Below are 9,755 nucleotides of genomic sequence, written 5' to 3'. Positions count from 1 at the left end.
CTATAATGGAGAATGAATACACAGTCTGTGAGCCATTAGATAGCCGTGTAAGTGACAGCAGAGTAAGCGGTGCGGGTCATGTATTCCGTAAAATAATAAGCCTCTAAGATGTCATTTAAACTGTCCTGATGTTTCTATGGATTAGATCAATGCATTAAGGATTAGCAGACTTCATACATAACTCATCGGCAATAGATTTAGTCTTTCGTGTGTTTTTACGTTCAGTCCAGTGCGAGAAGATATATACACAATAATTCTCCGGTTACTAAAGCTGGGGTCACACTGCGTTTTTTTACAGTCCGTTTTTTCATCTGTTTTTGCAAGAAATGGATGAAAAAACTGATGTATTTATGTGCATCCATTTTGATCCATTTTTCTATTGACTTCCATTATAAAAAAAAGACAAAAAACTGATCAAAACGCATCTTTTTCTAGTGTACACAAAAACATGCTCTGATGGTGGCTTATCTCTCAGAGAACAAAAGGATCAAGCAAGTGAAGTCCCCCACACCTGACGCTTTTCTCCCCTGACATAATGAGGGGGAGTTGAGAGGCCGTCATACACTTTGTAGAATGGGCAGAAACTGCTGAATATGGCGTGGATGTTAAATAAATGTCGCTATGTACACTATATGTCGGTATGAGTTGTAAGGAGCTCTCCCAGCTTTCTACTGACAGATTATGCTGGTGGAGATAGGGGTTGGGCGTGATGGAAAGTCACCCCTTTGTTCTGGGAGAGATAAGCTGCAGCCAGTGCTCTCTAACTGCGGCTAAAAGTTCTTATGTGCTACGTAGGCGTATACTACAACAGGCCCAGTCTGTATTGTGCTTATTTATAGACAAAAACATCAGCTGACCAGTGACCATGTTCTAGCAGATGAGGCCAAAAGTAAAAGAAGGTTAAAAGCTCGGATCTTAGGTATACAGCCAGCTTGGTAAACAGGTTCGACGTGTATTCATCTTGCAGTATTTAGGCGGGGCACATTAAAACACCCCAATATTATGCTGAGGATTGGACTTTAATGAGTTTTTAGGGATTCTGCAAATCTGGTTTAATTACTGTATAAATGTTCTCATATAGACACCTTATCCTATCATCAACAGGAAAAATTACAGGGACAATGCACAGCTCATGCAAAGATGTTGCCCAATGCATTTGTGGTGTCCCACCACAGGTGTTGCTATTGGTTACAACCTTCGTAAAAGCCTGAACTTTTAAGTGTAAGTGGTAATGTAGTAGTACCCAAGTTTTGCCACAAGATGTCGCTATTGTAACTATGTGTATTCAGATATTGCACAGCTGTAGGAGCCAAAGGGTTATTGTTTACTTGTGTACCACATTGGTCTGTACACCAATGAGAGTTCTTTCTTCTTCTCACCTATCATCTCTCTCTTTACTTTTGCATACAAACTCCTCACCCACTCACAGCACACCTTACATGCGCTGTAGGAAGGAAGTCACATGGGTAGAGGAAGTGTAGAGGCTTTTGCCTTTAGACTCTGTAAAGGTAAGATGCTCCCCACAGTTTTCCCTCAAGTAAATCTACTCAACACTATGCAGTGTTAAGCTTCCACTAGAGGACACAAGTCAGGGATCATCCTAACCCACGCCATGGACAAGGAGAGACACAGTGCAGGACAGTATCCATAAAGAAAGTGAAGAACTGATCCGGATAGAGCAAGGTTGCTAAAAGCCTGTGAACTCTGTGAACGTGGGTTTCAGCATTCCGCTTATGCCAGGTAACAAGGTCTGGGGCTTGTGTCACCCTCTAGGACGGGTCACCCGACACTGGTGGGCAATAGGTAGCGCAATGACCATAGAGTCAAAACACAGGCACAAGTATTCCCTCTACTCTCAAGTATTCTTCTATTTCTACCTCTGAAGTTCTGGCAGAGAACAGTACTACTTGGGTTGGGATTTTCTCAACATCCTCCTCTCTGCTCTTCTGATCCTCTCTTCTACCTCTCATCACGCAACTCAGTCAGCACAGCTGTATCACTCCTTCTACTCCCAGTACAGATCTGAACTCTACAGTATTAAGTAACCTACCAAGTGTAAAGTATTGTATCAAGGCAAAGCTGTATTATCTGCTGCCTATCTCAAGTATCTTCAGAGTAAACAAGATTATATTTATGCTGAAAAAACACTGTGATTCCTCGTCAAGCACCAACGCAGCACACACACCTTCCTTGGGTCATCTCCCCTTTCTGTGGGTGGCAGTGCCAATAGTCCGGGTGGGTCACTACTCCACTCAGGACCACTGTGATAAGTACCCAAGGGACCCCGCAACAGCAGGTCACTGTACACAGGGGAAAGGATATAGCCGGCCTTCTTAAAATAAAAGCAGGTGTGCCATCATACCTGTGTGCCCAACCGGCACTGGCGTCACGACAAACCACCGGGCAGAACTAAACCTCATCTGTTCATGTCCATCATGTCCTGCCCTATTGTGTCTACAGCTCCTACACAGGCCTATAGATTTTCATGGTAACGGACAAACAAAGGGTCCTGTAAGTGTACTCTAAGGGTCCTATTAGATGGGATGATGGCGGCCCGATCAATAATGTAAATGAGCGCCAATTTGCTTGATCGGCACTCGTTCACTGAACTTATTACATGGCCCAATAATCATTTAGCAAGGGCTGCACTGACATTGTTAGCGATGTCCGTGCGGCTTTAGCTCAGTTTACATCACCTATCCATGCTCCCGGTCTTCTCCTGTTCTCTGCTTCCTCCCTGGTCCTGCAGCTGCAGCTTTAGAGCGGCCTGTCTGAGCTGACAGGCCGCTCAGCCAATCACTGTCTGAGACTGCCGCTGTCTGAGATTGGCTGAGCGGCCTGTCACCTCAGACAGGCCGCCCTAAAGCTGCAGCTGCAGGACCAGGGAGGAAGCAGAGAACAGGAGAAGGGCCAATTCAGCAGATTATCGCTCCATGTAATAGGACCCTAAGGCCATGTTCACACAAATTTTTTTTTTTTTTAAAACAAGAACAGCCATTGCTGACGGTTATAACAACGTCCGTTCTTGTTAAAACAATTATACACTGTGTTAAGACTTAAGCAAACAGCAGCTGCTGTGCACACAATGTATTGCACAACAGTCGCTGTTCTCCTACAGACTTGTCAGCTATTTCCATCTGGCAGACTGTGAACAATGGCTGTTCGAACAACGTATGGCCATGCTCACGGCCGTACATTGTATTGAAGTCAGGAACACAATCCAAGTTAAATAAAATGATGTTCATCTGGCCGATACTGGAGTGAAAATGCAAGACATCCACCGTTGTGTGACACTGCTAACAACGGCCATGTCAAACAACGTTTGTGTGAACCTAGCCTTAGCCGCATTTGCATGTACAGAACATGTGCTAGGGACCGGATTCACAGACCTGCCGGCATCATGTATCATGATGTCAGGAGCTCTGTACTGTACTGACACAGCCGCACAGCTGCAGCACCTAGAACGTTTGACCTGTTTTGGAGCTCCCGCCATCATAAAGATACATGATGCCGGGAGGTCCGTGAATCTGGTCCGCGGCACATGTTCCGTGCACAGACCATGTGAATGCGGCCTAAGTTTAATATACTGCAAATTTATATGTAATAAAAAACTTATAAAATACAAATAAAAGTCTTGTCTGATATAACATTTTATATAGTGATCAAAAAGAATTCAATGTGCGTAATGACTGAAATCTTGACGGACAAATACTTTTTCCCAACATTGTATTGTGAAACGTATAATCTCAGTTAATGCCTAGCTCCAGGGATTCTTACATAAATATTGAATCACCACATATATAATTATGAAGAAATGCTGACTATCAGACAGCACCAAACCTCTTATCCTGCAAAAATGTTTTTTCTTTAAATACACTGATGCCAGAAAGTGCCAGAGATTTGTAATTTATTTCTATTAAAAAACGCTCCATGATTCCAATACTTAGCAGCTGCTGTATGTCCCGCAGGAAGTGGTGTATCCTTTCCAGTCTGAGACAGTGCTGCCACCTCTGTCCATGTCAGGAACTGTCCAGAGCAGCAGCAAATCCCCATAGAAAACCTCTCCTGCTCTCCAGACTGGAAAAGAATACAAAGCTTGCCATACACCTTTAGTAACTGAAGGCCAAACGATTGTCTGGTGTAATGCTGCTAGACAAGGCCCACTGGTGGGGGCACTGTCCTGTTTGCTCCTCTGCTGTGCTCCATGCTCATCCTGGGGCTGCTCCTGTCCATCTTCTTCCCACTTCTGCTGCATTGACACCTCTGGCCACTAGGCAGGTGTACTTTTACACCAGTCTTGATAAATGCCCCCCTTAGATTCAAAAAAAAGTTTGAGTAGCACAGTGGGTCCACATTTGCTGTTGGTCACAACAGGCCTTCAGTTATCTCTCCCCCCCGCGGCCAGTCTTCCTCATCCATAGGGATGTTCTCTATGGGCAGGGGTAATTTGCAGTGAGAGAGATCTCGTGGTGGCTTATCTCTCAATGAACAAAGGAATTGGCCATCATTTTCCAAGACGGACGACCCCTATCGCCACCAACATCATTTGTTGGTGGTTGTACGGTCCCATACACCTTAAGGCCCTATTCCATGGAACGATTATAATAATCGTTCCGTGGAATAGAAGGCAACGATCAGCCGACATTGTTCATGGCTGATCGTTGCAGTCGTTTGTTTTTTAACATGTTGAAAAACAAACGGTTCATACAGCAACTATCTGCTGCCGTCGCTCCGTGGAATCGGAATGGCGGCAGCAGACCGCTAATGTATGCTATGGGCTGCCCGGATGAACTAGCGATCACCCGGGCAGCCCCCCCCCCCCCCTCTGAACTCACCTGCTTGCTGCTGCCACTTGGAATAGCAGCGTTAGCGAGCGGGGAACGAGGAGCAAACGAGCGCTGACAGGCCAAATCTGCTGCAAGTTACGGGTTCAGCCGTCTAAAGTCTAAAGGCCCTATTACACAAAACAATTATCCTCCAAATCCGGCCGATATTGGCCGTTACGGCCGATAATTGTCTCGTGTGATAGAAAACATGAATCATGTTGGCTGATCGTTGTCTCTCAACATGTTGAAAGACAAACGACTATGATAGCAACAATCTGCTGCCGTCGCTCCGTGGAATATGACCTCCGATATCTCCTATGGACTGCTTGGACGATCTAGCGACCACCCGGGCAGCTCCCCTTCCTGCTCGCTGCTGACGCGTGTTATAGCGACAGCAGCGAGCGGGGAATGAGGAGCAAGCGAGCCCTAATAGGGGCTTAAGTGTATGGGGCTCTTAAAGGGGTTGTCCAGTGAAAATCTTTTTCATTCAGATCAACTGGTGTGAGAAAGTTATATAGATTTGTAATTTACTTCTATTTAAAAATCTCCAGTCTTCCCATACTTATCAGCTGCTGTATGTCCTACATCTGGCTTACTTCGGGGGTTTCTGGCTGGATGTCCTACTCAGCCAATCAGTGCGCTGCTCCTGGCCGGAGCATACATTATCTGCTCCACGCTCCGGCCAGCGGGGGGTTAACGGGCGGCATTTACATAGTATGTCTTCTTATTCAAAATGAATGACAAGAGATCCGTTGTGTGTGAACTTACCCTAAATACGGTTTCATCATCTGAGCGATGCTTCACTCCCCTAACCAGGGAGATGTCTCAGTAATGATCTAGATGTACACAGATTGACACTCACAAGGGGGAAGAATGGAATAGTTGTCCTCTGCCCAAAGTTTTCCAAGTCAAATTGAATAGAAATGCCCTTTCGGACAATAATTGGCCTGTAAAATGCTGCGTTTACACGGAACAATTATCGTGCAAATTTGCACGATAACGGTCGAATTCGAACGATAATCGTACATGTAAACGCAGCTGATCATATCTATTGCAGGCTTTATAATCTTTCGCTATTGACTGTGTAAACAGGGGGTGTTCGGCTGATAGCAATAGATTTAAAAGGGGTAGTTTACCAAAAAATTTCAAATTCATTGATGCCAGAAATTGAGAAGGATTTGTAATTTACTTTCATTTATTAAAGTCTTCCAGTACTTATCAGCTGCTGTGTGTCCTGCAGGAAATGGTGTATTCTTTCCAGTCTGACACATTGCTCTCTGCTGCCACCTCCCCATAGAAAACTCTCCAGAATGGAACGAATACAACCCTTCCTGCAGGGCATACAGCAGCTGATAAATACTGGATATTTTTAAATAGAAGTAAATTACAAAACTCGGGCCCTTTCTGCCACAAGTTGATTTGAAAGAAAAAATTTTGGGAGAACAAATAGCCGCAGAATGATACAGTGATCGTTTGCGTGTCCACCGGGCACTTGATTCATCTCACTGATTTAATCGGCCTAAAAGGGCTTTAATTAGGTGACTACGAAGGTAAGTACCTGGCCCTTTGTGGTTGGACTGGTGTTAAAGCACACAGCCCTGGGATTCTAGATAAGCTACTTTGGTTTAGATATCTTGTAAAATTAAAAACCCATCAGGTCTTTAGTTTGGCCAAAAATTGGCAGAGAGTTGTAATTTACTTCTATTACAAAATCTCCAGTCTTCCAGTACTTATCAGCTGCTGTATGCCCTGCAGGAAGCGGCGTATTCTCTCCAGTCTGACACAGTGCTCTCTGCTGCCACCTCTGTCCATATCAGGAACTTTCCAGAGCAGGAGAGGTTTTCTATGGGATTTGCTGCTGCTCTGGACAGTTCCTGACATGGACAGAGGTGGCAGCAGAGAGCACTGTGTCAGACTGGAGAGAATACACCCCTTCCTGCAGGACATGCAACAGATGATAAGTACTGGAAGATTTGAGATTTTTAAATAGAAGTAAATTACAAATATACAGTATATAACTTTCTAAAAACAGTTAATCTGAAAGAAACATATTTAGAGTTAGGCCCCCACTGTATCTCCAGTTTTCACACAGCTGTTCCTGCACCTCCCATAGCTGTATATACCAGTACACATGTGTGACCACCACTCATTTACCTCCTATACACCACCATGGTATGCTGCACCCACAAAACTACATCTCATCTACATGGAGTATAAGCAGTCACTTCAGGTTGGGGAGATGCTGGCTGTATTTTTTCTTAGTAGGATTGCAGCTTTTTTTTCAAATCAACTAGTGTTAGAAAGTTGTACAGATTTGAAAATTACATCTATTTAAAAAAACAAACTAAGGTCTTCTAGTACTTATCAGCTGCTGTATGTCCTGCATGAAGTGGTGTATTCTTTCCAGGCTGACACAGTGCTCTCTGCTGCCACCTCTGTCCATGTCAGGAACTGTCCAGAGCAGTAGCAGCAAATCCTCCTAGAAATCCTCTCCTGCACTGGACAGTTCCTGACATGGACAGAGGTGGCAGCAGAGAGCACTGTGTCAGACTGGAAACAATACACCACTTCCTGCAGGACATACAGCAGCTGATAAGTACTGGAAGTTCTGAGATTTTTTTTTTTAATAGAAGTAAATTACAAATCTCTGTCACTTTCTGGCATCAGATGATTTGAAAGAATCCCCCCCATGAACTACCCCTTTAACTACACAGCTCTAGGGTTTAGTTCTCTTTTATTAAAGGGGTTGTTCACCAAAATATGTCTTCTTCTAAATCAACCAGTGCAAGAAAGTCCCAGAGATTTGTAATTTGCTTCTATTTTAAATTCTCTAGTATTCCAGTACTTATCAGCTGCTGTATGTCCTGCATGAAGTGGTGTATTCTCTCCAGTCTGACACAGTGCTCTCTGCTGCCACCTCTGTCCATCTCAGGAACTGTGCAGATCAGCAGCATATTCCCATAGAAAAACTCTCCTGCTCTCCAGACTGGAAAGAATATACCACTTCCTGCAGGACATACAGCAGCTGATAAGTACTAGAGGAGAATTATTACAAGAAGTAAATTACAAATCTCCGGCACTTTCTGCCACCAGTTGATTTGAAAGAATTTATTTTTTCTTCATGATCTGCCCTGATCTGTCCTAGTATCGGTTACATCATTTTGATGGAGAGGAATCCATTGTGAGTGATCTGTGCGTCAGGTGATAATGGAAACTGTGTGCCATGGCGTGACCTTTATACAGTATACTGCAATAAATATCATTGGACATTGTGGAATTACCCCGACTGATTGTGTTCAATCACCCAGATTATTACGTCTGCCTATAAAGATCCGTCACCTCTTCCTGATGAATTCTGTGGAATTGGCAAGTGAAGTCGAACACATGGGAGAAGATGTACCATGTAAAATGCTCTTTCCCTATTTCACCATACAAACACATGGATGAATAGTGAGAGTGGAGGAAAGCCGCTGCCAGACGCCACAAGTGAGTGAAATGATCAGGCCGATAAAATTCAACATGCCTGATCCTTCTCTCTCCTTACATCTGTCAGAGAGTCGGGGGAGGGGGGCGCTATATACATTAGATGGCCAGCCAACCCTGATTACATTGGTGAGTTTGGCCAATCTTAGGGCCCTATTCCAAGGGACGATTATCGTTCAGATAATCGTTATATCGTTCGGAACAAAGCAATAATCGTTTAGTTGAATAGCAATTAACGATTAAACGACGAACGAGAAATCGATGATCGCTTAATAAGACCTGGACCTGTTTGTATTGTTGCTCCTTCGCATGGAATAAGACGTCGTTCGATCATTCGCAGTGGCGACAAACGCAATAGCGACGACAACGCGACCGCAAGAACGATCATAAGTAACGATCATCGGTCCATGTAATTGGGCGAACAATTTCAGGTCGTTCACAATAGCGGTCATTTGAAATTGTTTATCGTTAATGATTATCTGAACGATAATCATCCCGTGGAATAGGGCCCTTAGGCTGGGTTCACACTGCGTTTTTGCTATCCGTTTAACGTATACATTTTATAGAAAAAACGGATGCAAAAACCGATGTAGTTGTGTGTCATGCGTTTGGATCCGTTTTCCATTGACTTCCATAAAAAAAAAAACAACGATCGAATCGTGTAGTGTTTTCTGTCCGTTAAAAGTAACCAATTAAAAACGGATACGTGGAACGGACTACAAAAACGCAGTGTGAACCCAGCCATATACGCTATTTTGTTACATTTCAGTCTAGGTCCACACTACGTTTTTGCAATCCGTTTTTTTCATCCGTTCTTGCAAAAAAAACGGATGAAAAACAGATGCATTTGTGCGCATTTTTCCATTGACTTCCATGATTAAAAAAAATGGATCAAAACGCATCCGTATTTTCTTTACATACACAAAAATAAGGTCAGCTACATTTAAGGCTACGTTCACACGTCAGTATTTTTCATCCGTTTTTAGGAAATCCATTACGACCCGTTATTTTCAATGGTGTTGTTCATACATCCAGTTAATTTGCGAATCCGCCATCTGTGACAAAAAAACAACAACGACATGTTGTAATACAATCCGTAATTACGGAACGGACACCCCAATAGAAGTCTAGGGAGAGGATAAAATTTGCAGACAGTACATTGCAATCCGCAAAAGCATCCGTATTACGGATCCGTTAATTTTTTTTTTGTGTGTGCCCGCAATTGTGGACAGAACAACGGACGTGTGAATGTAGCCTGAGCGTACATTATAAAAAAGGATGCTTTTTGATCAGTTTTTTTTTTATAATGGAAAAACGGACGACAACGGACGCACACAAATACGGTTGCGAGAGTGTGTGTATATATATATATATATATATATATATTTATTTATATATATATAATGTATGGATAGTGACTAGACCAGGGGTAAGGAACCTTGGCTC

This window comes from Dendropsophus ebraccatus, chromosome 11, assembly GCF_027789765.1.
Source record: "Dendropsophus ebraccatus isolate aDenEbr1 chromosome 11, aDenEbr1.pat, whole genome shotgun sequence".
Lineage (NCBI taxonomy): Eukaryota > Metazoa > Chordata > Amphibia > Anura > Hylidae > Dendropsophus > Dendropsophus ebraccatus.
This window is presented reverse-complemented; position numbering follows the sequence as displayed.